At 41.5% G+C, this 24,815-nt stretch overlaps 1 protein-coding gene across 1 annotated transcript in view; it reads right to left on the bottom strand.

Moving 5' to 3' along the window:
• Window positions 1–18,396, bottom strand: part of celf2 (cugbp, Elav-like family member 2) — an 809,970-nt gene extending 791,574 nt beyond the window's left edge. Inside the window, exon 1 of the mRNA XM_072241427.1 lies at window positions 18,380–18,396. The gene's annotated coding sequence lies outside the window, so the exon portion shown is untranslated. The remainder of the gene's footprint in view (window positions 1–18,379) is intronic.
• Between the last annotated feature and the right edge of the window lie 6,419 nt (window positions 18,397–24,815).

Below are 24,815 nucleotides of genomic sequence, written 5' to 3'. Positions count from 1 at the left end.
GGAGTTCAGGGAGTTAGGTGCTAAGTTAAAGGGCAGGACATCCAGGGTTGTGATCTTGGGATGGCTACCCGTGCCATATGCTAGTGAGGCTAGAACTAGGAAGATTTTACAGTTTATTACATGTCTAAGGAGTTGGTGTAGTATTGTACTTGGATTTTCCAAAGACCTTTGACAAGGTGCCAGACTTGAGGCTGCCTAACAAGCTACAAGTCCATAGTATTACAGGAAAGATTCTAGCATGGATAAAGCAGTGGCTGATTGGCAGGAGGCAAAGAGTGGGAATAAAGAGAGCCTTTTCTGGTAGGCTGCTGATAACTAGTGGTGTTCCACAGGGACCTGCGTTGAGACCGATTCTTTTTACATTATATGTTAATAATTTGGATGATGGAATTGATGGCTTCATTGCAAAACTTGCATGCAAGAGAGGCTACAGAATGACAGACAGATTAGGAGAATGGGCAAAGAAATAGCAGATGGAATACAGTGTTGGGAAGCGTATGATTATGCACTTTGTAGAGGACATGAAAGGTTGGTTATTTCCTAAATGGAGAGAAAATACCGAGGTGAAAAGGGATTTGGAAGTCCTTGTGCAGGATTCCCTAAGGGTTAATTTACAAGTTGAGTCTGTGGTGAGCAAGGCAAATCACTGTTAGCATTCATTTCAAAAGGACCAGAATATAAAAGCAAGTATGTAATGTTGAGACTTTATAAAGCACTGGTGAGGCCTCACTTGGAGTATTGTGAGCAGTTTTGGGCCCCTTATCTTAGAAAGGATTTGCTGAACCTGGTGAAGTTTCAAAGAAGGTTCACGAAGGTGATTGCAGGATTGAATGTCGTATCATATGAAGAGCATTTGATGGCTCTGAATTCACTGGAATTCAGAAGATTGAGGGGTGACCTAATGAAAACCTATTGAATTGTGAAAGGCCTTGATAGAGTGAATATGGAGAGAATGTTTCCTATGGTGGGACAGTCTAAGACCAGATGACTCAGCCTCAGAATAGAGGGGTGTCCTTTTAGAAAGGAGATGAGGAGGGATTTCTTTAGCCAGACTGTAGTGAGTCGGTGGAATTCTTTGTGACAGGTAGCTATGGATGCCAAGTCTTTATGTATACTTAAGGCAGAGATTGATAGATTCTTGATTGGCCAGAATATGAAGGGATATGGGGAGAAGGCAGGAGATTGAGCCATGATGAAATAGCGGAGCAGACTCGATGGGCCAGATGAGTTAATTCTGCCCTTATATCTTATGGTCTTTTGTTTATCACGCTAAACTTCCATTCTGTGCATTAACTGATGTACAATGGCCAGAGTGTGCACTATCTACTAAATGCACGCAAAGTTCATTCAGACAGCGCCCACAAATTTACAATCTCCAGTTCCAAGTAATTACCTTACTCACCAGGAACCTGTGAACGTCCACTTTAAATATATCCACTGACTACGCCTCCACTTTTACCACCCTCTGGCTGAATAAATTACTCCTTTCTTGAGCGGGGTATGGAGGGCTTTTGCATGTTGATGGGATTACGCAGAATTACAGTTTGGCACGGACTAGATAGATCAAAGAGCCTGTCCCTGTGTTGTAGTATTCTATGTTCTGTGAAAAGCTATCACTGATCCTTCACTGTCACTGGGAGTATATCCTAGAACACACTGCCAGTAGTATTTTGGAAGTGCCGACAATTATTGATGCTGGCATCTATGAAAATGAATGTGAAGATGCCAAAAAAAAGGAATTTTGTAATGCTAACTATTTTTATTTCAGTTCTGCAGTATCCGCAGTATTTTCCGATTGGGAAAAAAGTACTGGTGTGTGCATGGAGTCAGGGGGCATATTGTGTTGGTTTGTTATAGTCATATGTACCTCAATACAGTGAAAAAATTAAAGTTTGTGTGCCATCCATACAGATCAATTTAAAACATGTAAGTTCATCAAGGTAATACAAAGGAAAGTCAGTAATACAATAAAGAAATAGTGTCACAGTAGTGTTACAGTGTTAATCTGCACCAGAGTGTAATTTGACAGTATTTATTGTCTAGGCTGAGCTGGCAAGGAGCTGCCTCTAGCCATAGAACCACACCCTTCAGGAGAGACAGGCAGGAAGCTGGTTTACTGGAGCAAACATATTTGGTTCCGTTTGAGGAGATGAAGGAGACGTGGCGTTTTATCCTGGGGGGGGTGGGGGGGTGGGGGAGGCTGTCTTTTGCCTACTTCCAATAGGGATTGGTACACGAAATCACCTTCTGCTCACATGCCCCAAGCACTCTGCCTTGCATCGTACTCACATCAGCACATACTACGGGTACACCATCACCTTCTTGTCATTGTAATTCAACATCGGTCGAGCATGAAATAAAAAACACATTTTAAAAAATACCTTATTATGAGATATTTTCTGAATCATTACTGAACGGTCTTGCCTGCACAAGTACACACTCAAATGAGGGATTTATGTCCCTTTAGCTGCAATTCTCAGCATAGGCTTTGCAAATCGTATCAAGTTCTCTGCTGTTCCCATCCTTGTCAATGTTTGAGGCTTTATTACAAAGCAATCAAGAGTGTCACTCAAATTATACCTGTACTGCAGTGTTTCGATGGATGGAGTGCTCATGTGGTTGCCGTTACCTCTCTGCCTCCATTATCTACGTGTTCAGATGCTGGGGACTGGTGGGGAGGTGAGTTGGTGGCTTTAAACACTTGTCTGCCAAACGTCCCTCCCCTCAGTTCCCTAATAGTGGAAGTTATATTGTTAAATGCACTTCAGAGCCAGCATTCTCTTCTTTACTCTTGTTCTCTGGCTGAATTCTATTCTATTTTCATCAGCAGCTCGCCTGCATCTTGGCCATGTAGAAGTGCTCCATATGCAAGATTGGATAACATTGTATAAATTGTCTTGACCTAAATGTCTAGAATTCCCTTGAGATATAACCATATAACCATATAACAATTACAGCACGGAAACAGGCCATCTCATCCCTTCTAGTCCATGCCGAACTCTTACTCTCACCTAGTCCCACCGACCTGCACTCAGCCCATAACCCTCCATTCCTTTCCTGTCCATATAGCTGTCCAATTTAACTTTAAATGACAACATCGAACCTGCCTCAACCACTTCTGCTGGAAGCTCGTTCCACACAGCTACCACTCTCTGAGTAAAGAAGTTCCCCCTCATGTTACCCCTAAACTTTTGCCCTTTAACTCTCAACTCGTGCCCTCCATACAACTATGTGGTACAAAAACAGGCCATTCAGCCCGATCAGTTCATGCTGGTGCAAATGCTTTACCCAAGCTCTGTAGGCAGAGTTTACTCTGTTAAACTCTGTTCCTTTCTCCACTCAGGTTTGTCCGGGCTCACCTCCAATGCATTGAATTGACTTCATTACTTACATCCTTCATAAGTAAAAATCTTTACGTTACTTCTCCATCTAAATGTGCAATGTGAAATTTATAGTGATTTATACTAAATACTACGTACAACAGGACAGTAATAAGATGGTTAAATATGAACAGTCAATATAACATAGAAATACAATTGTATCAGTGTGTATTAAGCAGCCTGATGGCCTGGTGGAAGAAGCTGTCCAGGAGCCTGTTGGCACTGGTTTTTATACTGCGGTACTGTTTTCCAGATGGTAGCAGTTTGTGGTCGGGGTGACTCATGTCCCCAGTGATTCTTTGGGCCCTTTTTACACACTTGTCTTTGTAAATGTCCTGAATAGTGGGAAGTTCTCATCTACAGATGCGCTGGGCTGTCCGCACCACTTTCTGCAGAGTCCTGTGATTAAGGGAAGTACAGTTCCCTTACCAGACAGTGATGCAGCCTGTCAGAATGCTCTCAATTGTGCCCCTATAGAAAGTTCTTAGGATTTGGGGACCCATACCAAACTTCTTCAACCATCTGAGGTGAAAGAAGCGCTGTTGTGCCTTTTTCTCCACACACCCGGTATGTACAGACCATGTGAGATCCTTGGTGATGTTATGCCGAGGAACTTAAAGCTGTTCACTTTTTTCCCTTAGACCACAGCCTGCGGTAGTACATTTTATGACCTCACTACCTTTTGGGTAATGAAATCTCCACTAAATATTCAATTGGATGTCTTGGTGATGGTCCTATAACCTTTGGGGCAGCTTCTTTCCCTCTGCTATTAGATTTCTGAATAGTCCATGAACCCATGAATGCTACCTCACTATTTCTCTTTAGCTCTATTTATTTTATTTAACTTATTGTATTTTTGATACCTTGCACTGTATTCCTGACACAAAACAACAGATTTCACGTCTCAGTGAGAATAAACCTGATTCTGACGCTGATTCTGACCTCAGGTTATGCAGTTTCTGCATCCTTCATGACTGAACTGATTTAAAGATATCTACTCCGTCACCTCTCATTCTTCTTTTCCTAAGACTCAGTCTGATTATCCTTTCCTGATGTATCTAGCCTCACACTTCACGTATATGACACAGGAACAGAATTAAGTCATTCAGCCCATCAAGTCTGCTCTGCCTTTTGATCATAACTATTTATTATCATTCTTCTGTCTTCTCCCTATAACCTCTGATGCCCTTTCTAATCAAGAGCCTGTTAACCTCTGCTTTAAATATACCCAATGACTTGGCCTCCACAGCCATCTGCAGCAATAAATTCTACATATTCGCCACCCTCCAGCCAAAGAAATTCCCCCTTATCATCCTTGCAGATCCTCCCTGCACTGTCGATGATCCACTCTATTTTCTTTTTAAATAGTTTAGCACAACTGTACTTGATGTGTGAAATACTTTATAGGTTCTGCGTACTTCCCTGCAACTCAATTGTATTTATCATTGTTACTGGCACAGTTTAATTGTGTTGTTCTTTGTTTCAGGACTCAATGGAACCAGATTTCAGGAGCACATAATAATTGTTTAAGAAGACAAATAAATTATTTTAAAGCAGCACAGTTTTATTTACGGCACAAGAAACCACAGATGCTGGAATCTGGAGCAACAAACAGCCCGCGGGAGGAACTCAGCATCAGTTGAGGGGGGGAAGCTGATTGGCAACACTTTGGGTTGAAAACCTGCACGTCCTGCCGGTTCATTTGTGACTGCTGACCTGACCTCTCTACTCCCTTCACCCACTCTGACTTACTCCCTCTGAATGTGCAGCACTCGATTCACTTTGTGCAAATCCTAACCTTCCCACATTCCATAGACGTACGGGTTAGGGTTTGTGGAGTTGTTGGCAAGCTATGTCGGCGCCAGACGCATGACGACACTTGGAGGCTGCCCAACAAAATCCTCACTAATTTGATTTGACGCAAACAATGTATTTCACTGTATGTTTCAAAGCACCTGCAACAAATAAAGCTAACCTTTCTTTATCTTTGACCTGCTGTCTCTTTCACAGATGCTGCTTGACCTGCTGAGTTCCTCAAGCAGATGGTTTGCTGCTCCAGTCCGAGTTGACTTTTCTGGTATTATTTCTTATTTGGCCATCGTTTGCAAAGGATCTATAAGTGGCCCTTTTAGGCTCGTCAATCTTAGCTGAAGAAACAAAACTTTGCTTTGTCGACTACTCACCAAAGACTTGAGAAAATTTCTACAGATGTACCACAGGGTGCATTCTGAGTGGCTGCATCATTACCTCTTACGGAGCCTCCAATGCATAGGATCCGAAGAATTTGCAGAAGGTTGTAGACTCCATCAGCTCCATCATGGTCATAACCTTCCCCATCATTGAGAGCATCTTCAAAAGGCGGTCCTCAGGAGGGCATAAGAATCTCAGTACAGTACTGACACTCCAGTACTGAGCTGAAGCAAGGCTGCACTGAGGAGGAGCTGCCTCTGGGACGAGGTGTTATAATGGAGTCCTTGCATCAATCCGTACGGTTATGTCACATCACTCCCATTCATTACACAGGATACACAAGGGACTGCAGGTGCTGGAATCTGGAGGGATAAACAATCTGCTGGGAAAACTCAGCAGGTCGATCAGCGACTGTGAGGGGGAGCTGGTGGAAAGGAAATGTTGGCATTTTGGATCAGAATCCTGAGAGAGGCGAGGGGAGATGGCTGGTATAAAGAGGAGGAACTCCTGGGCTCCTTGGGCTACTATCGTATCAACATCACCCTCTGTCTTTTCTCTTTACACGGGCTGTTTCCCTTCTCCACTATCGGTCCAGATGCAAGGTTTTGACTTGAAGCATCCACAGTCCCTGATGCTGTTCGACTCACTGAGTTCCTCCAGCAGGTTGCTTGTCATTCAATACACATCTTGCCACGTGCACATTTGCTTATGGCATTGCAACTTTACAAAATTGACGATATTGAGGATTTAAAGTGCTTTGGGACACACTAAAATCATAAAAGGCACTATATAAACAGAAGTTATTTCTTTATAACCCAGGAATATTGTCAGATATCAAACGTCAGCGACATCTGCTGGATAGGCAGGCAACATAAGAACACTGTCAAAGTAACCATTGATCCTGGCAGCACACAGTGAGCAAGGGCACTGGAAAACTACCTCTCTTCAACTAATCTGACAGCCCAGCTAATCGACTGCTTCATCATGATCAACTCCAGCACTGACAGCCTCAAGCCCGACTGTGAATGGAGGAGGGTTGGGCATCGGGCTAGCAACACCATCCCGTAGAAATCCAGAGCTACAGAAATGCCAACAGAAGCTCCAAAGACTTTGTCCACGGGAAAGGAAGGATCTTCGAAGGTGGGCTACACCCAGGGACAATTTGAAGGACTAGCCCGTGACAGAGGACCCTGATGAGCTGCTGTTGCTGGCCTGTGCCCAGGGTGGGGGTGGGAGATAGGCGTAACTAAAGTTAGCAAGTAATGCACCATCATCATTTCTTCAGCATGACCATTGACCTTGATTATCTTCTGGAATCCTGTGCTCTCTTTTTGCAATTTGTTTTCTCATTATGAGTCCAGTACAATTTACATAACTCCACCCTTAATTCATCCACAAAATGCTGGAGGAACTCAGCAGGTCAGGCAGCATCAGTGGAAACGACTAAAGAGCCAGCGTTTTGGGCTGAGATTTTCAGCATCTGCAGAACCTCTTGTGTTTCTAATCCATCCACATCTGTCAGCATTTTGAAGATATGGATCTTGCAACTGCACTTTCTGCCAAAGCAACCTAAATTTTAGGAGTAACTCCTCATAACTTGGTGCTTGTCCCAGAAATTTTCTTAAAGCCTTAAATCCCTTTGAAAGTATCTCTTCCTAGCTACACTGTCCATAGTTTCTGAGACTTTTTCTGGTCTGGGTAGCACGCTTGCTTCGGATATATCTCAGCACTTGATTTGACTTAAAAGCAACCACTTATAGATCAAATACTTCTATTTAATATTTTACTACCTCATTGTTAATCCAGAACCTTACATCATGCATTTCAAAGTGCATAATCAAACAATTATAATACACTTGTCATTTTTGGACAATCTTATTAATATCCCAGGCTCCTTTTGAATATAATCCCTCAAAGATAATAATGACCCCCACAAGAAATATTCTGTGAATTATGGTAATATTTGCAATCAAAGTCACTCTGTTGATCACTGTAACATCTCCAGTAAAGGTAACCATCTTAATCACTATAATATCTGGTGATAGTTCTTCATCCCCCATTCAAATGGTCAAAGTAATACTCCCTGCAATGATTGTTCTGTCAGTTATAGTAATACTTCCTGTAATGGCCACTCCATCTCTGCGAATTACAGTGATTTATGCGATATAGCTCTCATTTAATCACCATTATACCTGCATCTTTTAACTCAATCATTCAGTCACTTTTACATCTTTGTCACAACTCCCAGTCACACACTCTTGAAGACGTCTGCATAATATTTCACAACCCCTTGGTGAAATCTGTGTCATATCACCACCTCCCTCTCACATGCTGAGAGGAATGTTTCCACAATATCATTGCTGCCTGATAGTCCCACTTCTACAGTTACTAACCTGCTCAGTTAAACAAGTTTTAAGGTTGACAGAAGTTTTCCAAAAATGTACAGCATTTCTATTCACATTTCTAATCGAATCTATCTTAATATAATGTCTTCAGAAATTCACTGCCTACAATCGGTTTGCAAAGTATTATTTATATAAAGTAAGTACAAAGAAATGGGGAGGAAATATCATTGTGGATGCTATCCACCCTGCAAACTCTCTTTCCCCTTCTGGAAAGCTGTTAAAACAAAAACATCATACCATTTTAAAAGGCATGAAGTTAATCTGATTTATCATTCTAGTTGGATCCCACCCCTTCTTTTTATTAATCCTGTCACTGCACTGCACTGTAATCACTTTAAACCACTTTTTATATAGCTGTTTACATTGTAAGTACCTGCTGGTACTTATTTAATTATGCACAATTTATTCCATACCTATCCTTCAACCTCTAACTTTATTAGCTTTTTCAATCTATTCTTTTTTATATGATTCTTTATGCTTTAGAATTATTGAATGCTGTCACTTTTTGCTGCATGTCGTGATCTGACCAACAAACAACAGCGAATTCCTAATACATGTAAACTTTTGCCCTTTAACTCTCAACTTATGTCCTCTTGTTTGAAGCTCCCCCACTCTCAATGGAAAAAGCCTATCCACATCAACTCTATCTATCCCCCTCATAATTTTAAATACCTCTATCAAGTCCCTCCTCAACCTTCTACGTTCCAAAGAATAAAGACCCAACTTGTTCAACCTTTCTCTGTAACTTAGGTGATGAAACCCAGGTAACATTCTAGTAAATCTTCTCTGTACTCTCTCTATTTTGTTGACATCTATTTTCTATTTATGATTTATAATTTAAATTTTTAATATTTACTATCAATTTGTAATCCAGGGAGCGTGAAGCGCAGAATCAAATATCGCTGTGATGATTGTACGCTCTAGTATCAATTGTTTGGCGACAATAAAGTAAATGTATAGGTTGAACAAAGTTGATCCCTGATATTGTCAGCCTTGGAGCGATAGAAATGACATGTGCTTTGGATCTGTCACTTGTAGAATATTGTACGAACCAGAGATATAAATTAGAGAAATCTGCTTTTCAGAGGTTGAATTTGGGGAGAAGGGAGAGGGCCAGTGGATGGGCGATTGGGAATAGAAAGAATAATTCTAATATTATAAGAATAATTTTTTGTGTCTGTAAGTTATTCTGTCATGTTATCCCTTCTAAATACTAAGGGACAGTAAATGGCAAGACCCTTAGTGGAGTTGATATACAGGCAAATCTTGGAGTCTAAGCCCAAAGCTCCCTGAAAGTGACGGCTCAAGTTGATAGATTGGCAAGGAAAGCATATGGCTGGCTTACCTTTATTAGTTGAGTAATGAGTTCAACAGTCAGGAAGTTTTGTTACACACATAAAATACTGGAGGAGCTCAGCAGGTCAGGCAGCATCTATTGAAATGAATAAAAAGTCAATGATTTGGACCATGATTTTTCATCAGGATTGGTCCAAATCATTGACCTTCTAAGCCTTTCAATAGATGCTGTCTAATCTGCTGAGTTCCTCCAGCATTTTGTCTGTTGCTCCAGATTTCCAGCATCTGCAGTATCTCTTGTGGTCAGTTAGTTATACTGAAGCTTTATATAACTCTGCTTAAGTCACAGCTGGAGTATTGTGTTCAGTTCTGGTCACCCCATTATGGTAGGGATGACACCAACAAGTGAAAATCTGCAGATGCTGGAAATCCAAGCAACACACATAAAATGCTAGAAGAGCTCAGCAGGCTGCATCTATGGAAATAGTACAGTTGACGTTCCAGGCCAAGACTGTTCAGAATGGTGAAGAAAAAAAGATGAGGAGTAGAGATAAAAGGTGGGGAGAGGGGTGAGAGAAACACAAGGTGATGGGTGAAACTGGGATGGGGAAGGGTGAAGTAAAGAGCTGGGAAGTTGATTGGTGAAAGAGATATAGGGCTGGAGAAGCGGGAATCTAATAGGAGAGGACAGAAAGCCATGGAAGAAAGAAAAGGGTGGAAGGAGCAACAGAGGGAGGTGATGGACAGACAAGGAGATGAGGTGAGAAAGGGAAAAGGGGATGGGGAGTGGTGAAGGGGGGGGGTGGGCATTACCAGAAATTTAAGAAATTGATGTTCATCAGGTTGGAGGCTACCCAAATGGAATATAAGGTGTTGTTCTTCAAACCTGAGTATGGCCTCATTGCAACAGTAGAGGAGGCCATGGATAGATATATTGGAATGGGAATGGGAAGTGGAATTAAAATGGGTGGCCTTTGGGAGATCTCACTTTTTCTGGCGGATGGAGTGTAGGTGTTCTGCGAAGCAGTTTCCCAGTCTACGTGGGGTCTCACTGATATACAGTTGGCCGCACCAGAAGAACCGGACACAGTAAATCACCCCAACAGACTCACAGGTGAGGTGTCGTCTCAGCTGGAAGGACTATTTGGGGCCCCGAATGGTAGCGAGGGAGGAGTTGTAGGGCGGGTGAAGCGTTTGTTCCACTTGCAAGGATAAGTGCCAGGACGGAGATCAGTGGGGAAGGATGAATGGACAAGGGAGTTACATAGGGAACAATCCTGCGGAAAACAGAAAGTGGGCAGGGGGGAAAGATGTGCTTGGTGATGGAATCCTGTTGGAGGTGGCGGAAGTTGTGGAGAATTATGCACTGAATGTGGAGGCTGGTGGGGTGATAGGTGAGGTTAAGAGGAACCCTACCCATGGTAGGGTGGCAGGAGGATGGGGTGAGAGCAGATGTGCACAAAGTGCAAGAGGTGCGATTGAGGGCAGCGTTAATGGTGGAGGAATGGAAGCCCCTTTCTTTGAAGGAGGTGGACATCTCCTTTGTTCTGAAATGAAAAGCCTCATCCTGAGAGCAGTTGCAGTGGAGATGGAGGAATTGAGAGAAGAGGATGACGTTTTCACAAGTAGTAGGGTGGGAACAGGTATAATTCAGATAGCAGTGAGAGTCCGTGAGACAGAGAGGGACCAAGAAAGGGGAGGGAGGTGTCAGAAATAGACCAGGTAGGAAATGGTAGGGATGTGGTAGTTTTCAAAAGGGTGCAGAAGCAATTTGCCAGTATGCAGCCTGGATGAGAGTGCAGGTACTGTGATGAGAGGCTGGAGAAACCTGAGTTGTCTTCTCTGCAGCAGAGGAGACTGAGGGGGAGACCTGATAGAAACTGATAAGATTACAAGAGACATAGATAAAGTAGACAGCCAGTACTTCTCCCCCATTGTCGAAATGGGATGGGATCCAGGGGAGTTTGGCCAGGTGGATTCAGAATTGGCTTGCCTGCAGAAGGCAGAGGGTAGTGGTGGAGGGAGTACATTCAGATTGGAGGATTGGGACTAGTGGTGTCCCACAAGGATCTGTTCTGGGACCTCTACTTTTCGTAATTTTTATTAACGACCTGGATGTGGGGGTAGAAGGGTGGGTTGGCAAGTTTGCAGATAACACAAAGTTTGGTGGTGTTGTAGATAGTGTAGAGGATTGTCGAAGATTGCAGAGAGACATTGATAGGATGCATAAGTGGGCTGAGAAGTGGCAGATGGAGTTCAACCCGGAGAAGTGTGAGGTGGTACACATTGGAAGGACAAGCTCCAAGGCAGAGTAGAAAGTAAAAGGCAGGATACTTGGTGGTGTGGAGGAGCAGAGGGATCTGGGGGTACATGTCCACAGATCCCTGAAAGTTGCCTCACAGGTGGATAGGGTAGTTAAGAAAGCTTATGGGGTGTTAGCTTTCATAAGTCAAGGGATAGAGTTTAAGAGTCGCGATGTAATGATGCAGCTCTATAAAACTCTGGTTGGGCCACACTTGGAGTACTGTGTCCAGTTCTGGTTGCCTCACTATAGGAAGGATGTGGAAGCATTGAAAAGGGTACAGAGGAGATTTACCAGGATGCTGCCTGGTTTAGAGAGTATGCATTATGATCAGAGATTAAGGGAGCTAGGGCTTTACTCTTTGGAGAGAAGGAGGATGAGAGGAGACGTGATAGATGTGTACAAGAGGAATAGATAGAGTGGATAGCCAGCGCCTCTTCTCCAGGGCACCACTGCTCAATACAAGAGGACATGGCTTTAAGGTAAGGGGTGGGAAGTTCAAGGGGGATATTAGAGGAAGGTTTTTTACTCAGAGAGTGGTTGGGGCGTGGAATGCACTGCCTGAGTCAATGGTGGAGGCAGATACACTAGTGAAGTTTAAGAGACTATTAGACAGGTATATGGAGGAATTTAAGATGGGGGGTTATATGGGAGGCAGGGTTTGAGGGTCAGCACAACATTGTGGGCCAGAGGGCCTGTACTGTTCTATGAAATGTCTGATATTGGAGAGCACACATTTTGAATGAGAGAGTCAAATTCAAAGGTGATTTGCAGAGAGTGGGAGATATCTCAACACAATGGAAGGGGCTGTAGTGGAGACAAATAAATATAAATAAAAGCATCCGTTAGTCTTGCGAGACCATGGATCTGCACCTGGAAAGTCTTCACTCTCCAGGGTGCAGGCCTGGGCAAGGTTGTATGGAAGACCAGCAGTTGCCCATGCTGCAAGTCTCCCCTCTCCACGACACCAATGTTGTCCAAGGGAAGGGCATTAGGACCCATACAGCTTGGCACCAGTGTCGTCGCAGAGCAATGTGTGATTAAGTGCCTTGCTCAAGGACACAACACGTTGCCTCGGCTGGGGCTCGAACTCACGACCTTCAGGTAGCTAGTCCAATGCCTTAACCACTTGGCCACGTGTCCACACTAGGAGACAAATAAAAGAGGCATTTAAGAGGTTCTTTGATAGCCATATGATTATGCTGAGAATGGAGAGATATAGGCTTATGCCCACAAAAGGAACTAGTTTAGTTAGGCTTTTAATTACTAGTTTAATTAGTTCAGCACAACATCACAACTTCTCCTGTGCTTCATTCTTCTATGTTCCACTGTGCAGGGCAACAACAACTTGCAATTGTGTAGCACCCTTAATGTAGAAAACATTTCAAGATGTGTACTGAGTCTTATCAAAAATGTGTAATACCATATTAAAGGAGATACCAAAGGATTGGTTAAGGGCACAGTTCAATATGAAAGAATATGTTTAACACATTCCAAGAATAATATACTTCAGTACAAAGATATCAAATCAAACCCAGCACTGATGAAGCGTGATGGATGAGTGAAGACTTGAGGGAACATCTGACAGAAGCACTAAATGGACTGACAGCAGGGTACAGCATTACAAACAAGAAATCAAAGAGACTTGGAGAGAAGTTAAGAATAAAACAATTATGAAGGCAAAGAGGAATTATGAAATTAAATTAACAAGATGACAAAACAGAATAATTATCAGACAAAATAACAAAAAGAATTGGGAGTAGGGCCATTAATGATGGTATAAGATAAAATCACAAAGAATAAATAAAAAAAGAGAAATACTGCATAATTACTTTGCTTCATAAAACATAACATCACTGTACAGGCCATTCAGCTACGATGTTGTGCCAACATTTTAACTGCTCTAAGATCAATGTAACCCTGCTCTCCTGCATAGCTCTCCATTTTTCTGTCATCCATGTGCCCCCAGAGAGATGTTACCATAGAAATGGGTCAGATAAATACAACATGAGAAGGTGAAATGAGAAATTACATTTAAAAGAAAACAAAGAGAAATATAAAGTGAAGTCATCAAAAGTGAAGGATCGGGACCTGAAACAGCTACTGACCACTTCTCTCCATCGACGCTGCCCGACCCACTGAGCTCCCACTGCTTTTGGTGCATGATTAGAAGTACTTATTCATTCACAAATTATGGTCATCATTGTCTAGACTCCCCCACCAGTCATCCTCTTTATGTCCACTCTGTCTAGGCCTTTCTGTACTCAATGGGTGTCAATAAGATCCTCCCCCCCACCCCATCTCATTCTTCTAAACCCCACCGAACAGAGGCCCAGAGTCATCAAACCCTCCTCATACTATATGTTAATCCTTTCATTCTTGTGAACCACCTCTGTACCCTCTCCAATGCCAGCACATCCTCTCTCAGATAAGGGCCCAAAGCCAATCACTATAGTCTAAATCTCACAATGCTGTGAATAGTCTCTGAACTAATCACCTAGATACCAGTCTAGGAACTTAATTTTGATCCAAAATGCAAAATACTACAGATCCAAAATAAAATATTGCTGGGAAACAGTCAGCAGGTCTGGCAGTGTGTGTGGAGGTAGAAACAGTGTGAACATTTACAATTGACAACCCTGTTGTCAGCACGATTACTGGGATAACAGGGCTTCTACTCACAATGGATGAGCCCTCTTGTCCAGATGAAGTAGTTCTACACATTTTAAAGGAGTTTAAAGAGATATTAGATTTGCTGAATAATTTAATGAGAAGAATGTGGTGCCAGAGAATCGATGAGTGGTTAATGCAATTGAAAGGCCGTTGGTACATGTCTGGGCATTAAATATCACTGACAAGAAAAATAACCCAATCAATACAGAAAATACAGGGTATCTGGGAAGTAAACACGCAATGAATAGTCTGTATGGGCTTTGAAAGGATAACTGAATTGGGCATTGTTAGAAGTAAAAGGGAATAGAATGGGATAATATAGTCAGTGCATTTAACCCAGATTTCCAAAAGGCCAAGTAGCAGATGAAGAAGACCACAGTCAGGATGCAGATTCAAGGAATAGGAAGCATAAGAGATAGTGGGCTAGCTGACAGATAGAAAGCAGAGAGCAGGGTTAAAGAGCAAAAGGCCTTTAGAATGGTAGAAGATGGAAACAGGGTTCCTTAAGGATCAATATGGTGATTGAATTGAATTGACTTTATTACTTACATCCTTCATATACATGAAGAGTAAAAATCTTTACATTACGTCTCCACCTAAATGTGCAATATGCAATTTATAATGATTTTTAATAAATATTATGTACAACAGGATAGTCAATATAACATAGAAATAGAGTTGTGTCAGCATAAATTAAGCAGTCCGATGGGCTGGTTAACAATTTAGACTTTAGAATGAATATATAATATCTAAATTTGCAGATAACACAAAATAGAGGAGTGCTAGATAATAAGGGAGTAGACTGAAAGAAATTCATGAAAGCGTTGGACTAAGATCCTAGCAGGAAGGTTTGCTTGTGCTGCCAGGTGAGGTTTAATCTAGAGATGTAGGGGAATGGGAACAGAAGGCCAAAACAGTGGAGAGGTTGTGGAGGCAGATATTGGTAAGACCTCCGACAAAGTCAGGAATCAAAAGGTTGAGCATGGTGTGACTTGTGTCCTTGGCTGTGTATATTTCAATGCAAAAAGTATTGTAGGAAAGGCAGATGAGCTCAGGGCATTGATCAACACCTAGAATTATGATATTATAACCATTAGTGAGACATGGTTGCAGAAGGTGCAGGACTGATAGCTCAATATTTCATTCTGTTTGACATGTCAGAGTGCGAAGGATTAAAGATGAGGGATGGTATTATTAGTCAGGAAAATGTCATGGCAGAGCTCAGTTAGGACAGACTGGAGAACTCGTCTAGTGAGGGATTATAGGTGGAACTGAGAAATAAGAAATGTATAGCCACCATAATGGGGCTATATTACTTACAGTCCAAGGGATTTAGAGGAACAAATTTGTAGAGAGATCACAGACTGTTGCATAAAAAATTAGGTTGTGATAGTAGGTAATTTTATCTTTCCACATATTGAGGGGGACTCCCATACTGTAAAAGAACTAGATAGGATAAAGTTTGTCAAGTATGTTCAGGAAAGTTTTCTTGATCTGTACATTGAAATCCCTACCAGAGAATGTGCAAGATTTGATCTGCTATCAGGGAATGATCCAGGGCAGGTGGCAAAAGTTAGTGTAGGGGAACACTTTACATCTAGTGATCACAAAGCCATTAGTTTCAAAGTAAATATGTAAAAAAGATAGGTCTGGTCTGCAGGGTGAGATTCTAAATTGGAGAAAGGCCAATTCTGATGGTATCAGAAAGGATCTGACAAGCGTGGATTGGAACAGGCTGTTTTCTGGCAAAGTGCACTTGGTAAGTGGAAGGCCTTCAAAGGTGAAATTTTGAGAGTGAAACGCTTGTATGTGCCGGACAGAATAAAAGCTATGAGGAACCTTAGTTTTCAAGAGATATTGAGGCCCTGGATAAGAAAAAAAAGGAGGTACATTGCAGACATAGGCAGGTAGGAACAAATGAGGTGCTTATGGAGTATAAAAATGCCAGAGAACTTGTAAGAAAGAAGTCAGGAGGGCTAAAAGAAGGTATGAGGTTTCCCGAGCAGACAAGGTGAAAGAGAATCCTACGGGGTTCTACAGATAAGTTAAAAACAAAAGGATTGCGAGGGAAAAAGTTGGTCCTCTGGAAGACCAGGAAGACAATCCATGGTTGGAGCCAAGAGATCTTAAATGATTTTTTCTGCCTCTGTGTTTACTCAGGAGTGGACACAGAGTCTATAGAAGTGAGGCAGAATGGTATCAACTTCATGGACCCTGTACCATTTATAGAGGAGGAGTTGTTTGCTGTCCTGAGGCAAATTAGGGTGGACAAATCCCCAGGACCTGACAGGCTGTTCCCTTGGATCCTGCAGGAGGCAAGTGCAGAAATTGCTGGGGCCCTAGCAGAGATACTTAAATCATCTTTAGCAACAGGTGAGGTGCTAGAGGATTGGAGGATAGCCAATGTTGTTCCGCAGTTTAAAAAGGGCTCTAAAAACAAACCAGGAAACTATAGGCCGGTAAGCCTGACATCAGTAGTGAGAAAGTTATCGGAAGATATTTGAAGGGACTAGATATGTGAATATTTGAATAGACATGGACTGATTAAGGATAGTCAGCATGACTTCATGCATGATAGGTCATGTCGAACCAATCTGATAGAGATATTTTAATAGATTTTTTCAGAGAAATTACCAGGAAAGTGGATGAAGGCAAAGCAGAGGATGCTTTCTACTCAGGCTTTAGCAAAGCATTTGACAAGGTCAAGAAGATTCAGGTGCTTGGCACTGACGATGAGGTAGTAAGTTGGATTAGAGATTGGCTTTGTGGGAGAAGCCAGAGAGTGGTAGTAGTTAGATGCTTCTCTGACTGGAGGCCTGTGACTAGTTGAATGCTGGGTCATCTGCTGTTTGTCATCTATATCAACAATCTGGATGATAATGTGGCTAACTGTATCAGTAAATTTGAAGATGACACCAAGATTAGCGATGTAGTGGACAGTAAGGTAGGATATCATGGCTCGCAGTGGGATCTGGAGCGGCTAGAAAAATGGACTGACAAATGGCAGATGGAATTTAATGCAGACAAATGTGAGGTTTTGCACTTCAGTAGAACCCACCAGGGTAGGTCTTACACAGTGGCACTAAGGGCACTTAGGGTACTAAAGAGTGTGGTAGAACAAAGGGATCTGGGAATACAGTCACTGGTAGATAGAATTGTAAAGAAAGCTTTTGGCACTTTGGCTTTCATAAAGCAAAGAATTGAGTCCAGAAGTTGGTATGTTATGTTGAAGTTGTATAAGACATTGGTGAGGCCTAATTTGAAATATTGTGTGCAGTTTTGGCCACCAACCTACCCGAAAGATGTAAATAAGGTTGAGCGAGTACAGAGAAAATTTACTACAAGGATGCTGCTGGTCTGGAAGACTTGAGTTACAAGGAAAGATTAGGACTTTATTCATTGGAATGTAGAAGATTGAGAGGAGATTTGATAGAGGTAAACAAATTATGAGGGGAATAGACAGGGTAAATGCAAGCAGGCTTTTTCCACTGAGGTTGGGTGGGACTACAACCAGAGATCATGGGGTAAGGGTGAAAGGTGAAAAATTTAAGGGGAATATAAGGGGAAACTTCCTCACCGAGAGGGTCGTGGTGTAGAATGAGCTTCCAGCACAAATGGTGCATGCGAGCTTGATTTCAATGTTTAAGAGAAGTTTGGATAGGGACATAGATGGTAGAGGTATGGAGGGCTATGGTCCTGGTGCAGGCCAATGGGAGTCGGCAGTTTAAATGGTTCGGCATGGACTAGATGGGCCAAAGGGCATATTTCTTTGCTGCACTTTTCTGTGACCGTGACTCTATTGGATATTGCTGGCTGGCATAGATGGGATATGCCAAACAGAATGGGCACATTAGTCAGTAAATTAATTTCTGCACAGAGTATGAAAAAAAGATTATATTATTGAGGAAATAAAAAATCTAAATGGGTTAGAGGAAGAAAGAAATCTAGGAGCAACTTTTGCTTGTGATTGAGCATTAGCCTAAAACATTAACTCTTTCTCTCTCCATAGATACTGAATATTTCCAACATGTTTTACTGTCCTGCTGATCACATAAGTTATAGAGGCAATGAAGAGGGTACTAAAAGCTGTTGTTGTCAGAATTACAGATAATGAGATATAAATGATAACTCACAAAGACTTGGTTCCAGGACAATGGACCTGCCTTATAGAAATCTTCCAACAGAATGTGGATGCAACCTGGAAGGAGAGGCAGTGAAAAAAATAAAACCGTACCTTGTTAAATTGAATTAATGTTTCTGCTTCTCTCAATTACACTTCTAAACTTTTGTTTTCAGATGATGCATAACCAAACTGAAACCTTAACTTTATTTCTCTCTCTACGGATGCTGCTCAACTCACCAAGCTTTTCCAGCAGTTTGTATTTTCTTTTGCTCCATATTCCAGCATCTGCGTCTCTTGTTCATCCATTTGACTGGATGAGGCACAGCTGACATAACCACCCTCTGGAAAATTTTTACAACACACACCCTACAAGGCCAATTTAATTTGAAGTGACCCTGAACTAATACTAAGTTGCAGGTACATTCTAATTAGAGATCCATATGACTACAACTTTATGTCTCCAGTTATACCCCGGGCTTATTGAGATAGAGGCTAACATTCCATTATCCTTTTTAATAGTATTTTGTGTCTGCATGTAAACATCCAAATTTTTCTTCTCTTCTGCATTTTTTATTTGTGTTTCAGCAGCATTTACCTGCATCATTATACAATCACAGAATTGTACATAAAACAGTACAGTACAGCCCAAAATCAGGCTATACAGCCCATGATATTGTGTTGAGCTAATTAGGCTTATGGCAACTTTTGCCTACACAATGTCCACATTTTCTGTATATTCGTGAGCCTTTTACATCCCTTTGCCATTTGCCTTCACCGCCACTCCTGGCAGCGCATCACAGACACCCACCTCTGTGTAAGAAACTTGCCTCCTTTGAATTTAAACCCCCCCTCACCTTAAATGCAGGTCCTCTAGTATCTGACATTTAGACCCTGGGAGAAAGATGCCAGCAGTCCACTCACACAATATTTGATTCCTTCCCCCAGCTTCTTTACCACAAGTCATGTTCAAATAGCCATGCAGCCCAATTCATTCCCACAGTTATAGGCCCGTGGGCAAGAAGATTAGTTTGTGGGAGAGCCATGGCAAGATGAATTTTGATAACAGATTAAGTGCTCATTTTACTCATGTAGGTAAACATGATTGTCCTTCGAATGGCCCCGATAGACGGGATGAACTCTGATTTCATATGCAAGTCTGTTCAGTCTAATCCAGTTAGAGAAAGATACCGTGCTGCATAGGACACAATTTCATTGCTAATGGGCCTGAAGATAACAAAAGGGAGCAGCAATAGAGAAGCAATGAGTAGCTTTTGATTGGGTCATTGTCCATAGTAAAGAAGATGCCAGTGACTTGAAACACTTCATTTTAGCTTTTGTGTTGAAGCAATGAGGGAATATTTGTACATTGCAATGCTCCTGGTTTTCAAAGTATTGACAACTCAATATAACAGTAAGCATATCAAATTATTATTGTACAGCTAAATGCAGTGAACAGCCAGGTCTATTTAAGAAACAGGGACACAGATTCATGGAAATTTATGGCACGGAAGGAGGCTATTTGTCACATTGTGTTCATGCTGGTCAAATGTAATGTTTTATATTAAAACATTATATGAATAAAATGTAATGTTAGCATTCAATTCACGAGAACTAGAATATAAAAGCAAGGACATAATGATAAGGTTTTATAAGGCATTGGCCAGATTGCATTTGGAGTGTTGTGTGCATTTTTGCATCCCTATCTAAGGAAGGATGTGCTGGCATTGGAGAAGGTTCAAAGTTCAAAGATCAAAGTACATTTATTATCAAAATACATATATGTCACCATATACAACTCAGAGGTTCATTTTTCTTGTGGGCATACACGGTAAATCCAAGACCCATATTAGAATCAATAAGGGACTGCACCCAGCAGGGCAAACAACTAAAGTGCAGAAGACAACTGTGTAAATACAAAAGAGATAAAAAACATGAAATAATGAGAACATGAGATGAAGTGTCCTAAACAGAGAGTCCATAGGTTGTGGGAACAACTCAGTGATGGGGCAAGTGAACTTGAATGAAGATTTACGAGAATAATCTCAGGTTAATTTAGGAGGAGTATATGATGGCTCTGGGTCTGTACTCATAGAAGTTCAGAAGAGAGATGGGGGTGGGGGATCTCATTGAAACCTATTGAATATTAAAAGAGTGGACATTGCGAGGATGTTTTCAACGATGGGGGAGTCTAAGACCAGAGGATACAGTTTCAGAACAGAGAAGAGGAGGAATTTCTTTAGCCTGAGGATGGTGAATCGGTGGAATTTATGGCCACGTACGGCTGTAGAGGCCAAGTCATTGCGTATATTTAAAGCAGAGATTGACAGGTTTTTGGTTATTAAAGACTATAACACCAGACATAGGAGCAGGGTTAGGTCATTTGGCCCATCGACCCTCCTCCATCATTCCATCATGGCTGATTTATTATCTCACTCAACCCCATTCTCTTACCTTCTCTTTTTAACCTTGGACACCATCACTAATAGACTCCAACATCTTCCCAGACACTGAAGTATGGCCAACTGGCCTATAATTTCCTTCCTTCTGCCTCCTTCCATTCTTGAAGAGTGGAGTGACATTTGAAAATTTCCAGTCCTCTGGAACCATTCCAGAATCTAGTGATTCTTGAAAGGTTATTGCTAATGAGTGCCCCCTGACACTCTCAAATTTATGGCAATATGCTAGTGACATCTGATGCAAAATACTTATTAAATTTGTCTGCCATTTCTTTGTCCTCCAATATCACCTCTTCAGCATCACTTTCCAGTGGTCTGATATCCTCTCTCACATCTGTTTTACTCTTTATAGCTCTGAAAAAAACTTCTGGTATCCTCTGTTATATTATTGGCTGGCTTACCGTCATATTTAATCTTTTCTCTCTCTTAGTTTGCTTTTTTTTGTTGTCTTCTGTTGGTTTTTAAAAGCTTCTAAATCCTCTAATATCCCACTAATTTTTGCTATATTCTCACTCTTTTTGCTTTTATGCTATCTCTGATTTCCCCTGTCAGCCACAGATGCCTCATCCTCCCTTTAGAATATTTCTTCATCTTTGAGAAGGCAGGAGAATAGGGTTAAGGGGAATAATAAATCAGCCATGATCGAATGGTGGAGCAGAATCGATGGGCTAATTGGCCTAATTTGCTCCTAAGTTTTATGGTCCTGTATTTATTTTTAGGCTTGCTGTACTTTGTCCAATGGATAAAGTGACAGGACAACATAGACGAGCCATGTCCAAGATAGTGATCGCAACTGTATCTATGCATTTAAATTAGCCCACAATAAATCAACAGTTGTAGTGATAAAGAAAAGAGTTGGATTGTGCCAGGCTCAAATGATATGAAATTTGTTGTGTGGCACTTTCCACCTTCAAGGATTTATGTACTTTACAACTAATCAAATATATTTGAACTTAGCTATTGTTATCATATAAGAAACCCACATCTAATTTATTTGCAACAATCTCCACCAAATTCACTTATGGTTTTCAACCCAGATAAGTATCAGGTAATGTATTTTGGCGAGTCAAACCAGGATAGGACTGATGTTGTGAATGGGCAGGGCATCAGAGTAGCATTGCGGTTAGTGCAATGCTATTACAGCTTGGGGTGTCAGAGTTCAGAGTTCAATCCCAGTGTCCTCTGTAGATCCTCCTCATGGAATGCGTAGGTTTTCTCCGGGTGCTCTGGTTTCCTCTCACAGTCCAAAGACATACCAGTTGGTAGGTTAATTAGTTGTTGTAAATTGTCCTGTAATTACGTTAGGGTTATATTGGGGGTTGTTGGGAGTTGGGTGGTGTGGCTCGATGTGCCTGAAGGGCCTACGCTCCACAGTATCTCTAAATAAATAAATAACGGATGAGTGTTATGGAGCAGAGGGACCTGGGACTATAAGTGAACAGTTCCCTGAGAGTTGGCCATGCAAGTAAGCAGGGTGTTGAAGAAGACATTTTGCATACTGCCCTTCATCATTTAGGGCATTGAGCTTAGGAGTAGGGACATAATTTTGCAGTTTCCTAAGTCATTGATGAGGCTGCACTTGGAGTATTATGTACAGTTTTGGTCACCCTGTCACAAGAAAGACACTGTCCCCCCCACCATCGGGAAATTGACTGTTTAATAGATAGTAGTAATAGTATTTTAATCTGAATATCTTCACTGTCTTGTAATACTGAATGTCTGTACCTTGTGTGATTGTTATTAAATAAACAGTTATAGTTTTGTTAAAAAAAAGAAAGACACTGTCAATCTGCAGAGGATGCTGCCTGGACTCGAGGCCTTGAGTTATAGAGAGAGGTTGGCCACGTTGGACCTTTATTCCCTGGCGTGCAGGAGAACAAGGGTTGACATCATAGAGCTTTATAAAAATCATGACCTGGTATGGTTAAGGTAGACAGTCGCAGTCTCTTCCCCAAAGTTTGGAGAATCCAAAACTGAAGGCATAGGTACAAGGTAAGTGGGGAGAAATTTAAAAGAGATCTGAGAGTTAACTTCTGTACACAGCGGGTAGTGAGTAGCTGGAATGAGCTGCCAGTGGAAGTTGTCAAGGTGGGCACAAGTACAGCATTTAAGAGGCATTTGGATAGGTGGTTGGAGGGTTACGGGTCGAATACAGGCAGCGTAGACTATCTGGAAGGATGTTGAAGTTGGTCACTGAGCAGCAGGGCTGCAGAGCCTGTTTATATTCTGTATCACTGTAAGGAGATATGAATATCAATTGTGTTTATCACCTATAAATTGCTTTCAAGCTGAGTGACTTCTATACCTAAGAATCAACCACACTGCTGAGGGTTTGGTAAACAGGATATGCTGTCAAACTCATTCTTGGAAGGCTTTATCAGTGAACCAGGCAGTTGCTATTACAAACACAAGAAATTCTTCAGATGCTGGAAATCCAAAGCACCACACACAAAAGGCTGGAGGAACTGAGCAAGTCAGGCAGCATCTATGGAAATGAATAAACAGTCGACGTTTCAGGCTAAGACCATCTGCCTTCCTCCTTCCTTTCCAGTCCTGAAGAATGGTCTCGGCCTCTTGTGTGAATTTCGATTACAATCCAGTTCCAGACTCTCATCAACATTTGGGCAAAAATAAGTCCTCATCTTCTTTGTAACCCTTTGACCTATTACTTTCATTCTATTAATTACCCTCAACCTGAATGACTTCAGGACCCTTTTAGAAGAGTCAGCCATATTGCTGAAAGTCTGATAAAGGATACACAAGAAAAAAGTATCAGAATTCCTTCTCAGAAGGGCATTTGTAAAGTAGGTGAGTTGCTTGTGACACACGTAAAATGCTTCAGGAACACAGCATGTCAGGCAGCATCTATGGAGGGGAATAAAAAAATGTCAATTGTTTATTCCCCTTCTCAGAAGCTATGTGATATGCTGTGTTCCTTCAGCATTTTGTGTGTGTTGCTTAAGATTTCTAGCATTTACTGATTCTCTTGTATTTTTGAGCTGTTTATGAACCTTGTTTTTGATTCTTCTGCTCATGTTATCCTTATGTTTGCTATCAAAACCACATAACATTAAACATCTCATTTAAGACTCTCCCTCAACCTTCTCTGTTCTAAAGGAAACATCTTCAGCTTATAAAATCGTCTCTCATAGCTGTAATTTCCAAGCCCTTATAAATTTCCTCTGTTCCCTTTTGTGTGACCAGAATTGTACACAGTGCTTAAGTGAACTAATCAGAATTGTGGACAAATCTAGTATTACCTCCGTACTTTTAATTGTAATTAATTGAATTGACTTTAGTTCTTACATCCTTCACATACATGAGGAGTAAAAATCTTTACGTTACGTCTCTGTCTAAATGTGCAATGTGCAATCACAGTAATTTATAATAATTTATAATAAATAGAACAGTCAATGTAACATAGAAATACACTCAAATCAGCGTGAGTTAATCAGTCTGATGGCCTGGTGGAAGAAGCTGTCCTGGAGCCTGTTGGCCCTGGTTTTTATGCTGTGGTACCGTTTCCTGGATGGTAGCAGCTGGAATAGATTGTGGTTGGAGTGACTTGTGTCCCCAATGATCCTGCGGGCCATTGCTTTGGCTAATTAAGAAAAGCACATTGCATGTTGCTCTTTTAAACCACCTCACTGACCTGATCTGCTGCCTTAAAAGATTTCGGTACACACGCTTCAAGAGCCATCTGCTGTTCCACATCACCCAATATTCTTTTATTTGTTTTATATTTCTCTTGCCTTGTTTCATCTCCCCACATGTAATAACTCACACTTCTTTGAAGTACATACCACTTTTGATTAAGATGTGAATGAATGGAAGTTAGATCCTACGGCGTGTCAGGTAACATCAGAGGAGAAAGAGAAAGAGAGTGAATTACTCTCAGATTGGTGAACTACAGATTCTACAACAGATTTTGACACAGTCCGATCTGCTGCTATTTCCAGAAGTTTCTGTTTCATTCTTAACTTTCCCGTT

Source organism: Mobula birostris, chromosome 23, assembly GCF_030028105.1.
Source record: "Mobula birostris isolate sMobBir1 chromosome 23, sMobBir1.hap1, whole genome shotgun sequence".
NCBI classification, from domain to species: domain Eukaryota; kingdom Metazoa; phylum Chordata; class Chondrichthyes; order Myliobatiformes; family Myliobatidae; genus Mobula; species Mobula birostris.
The sequence above is the reverse complement of the archived record's forward strand: the minus strand, read 5'-3'. Positions and strand labels throughout refer to the sequence as shown.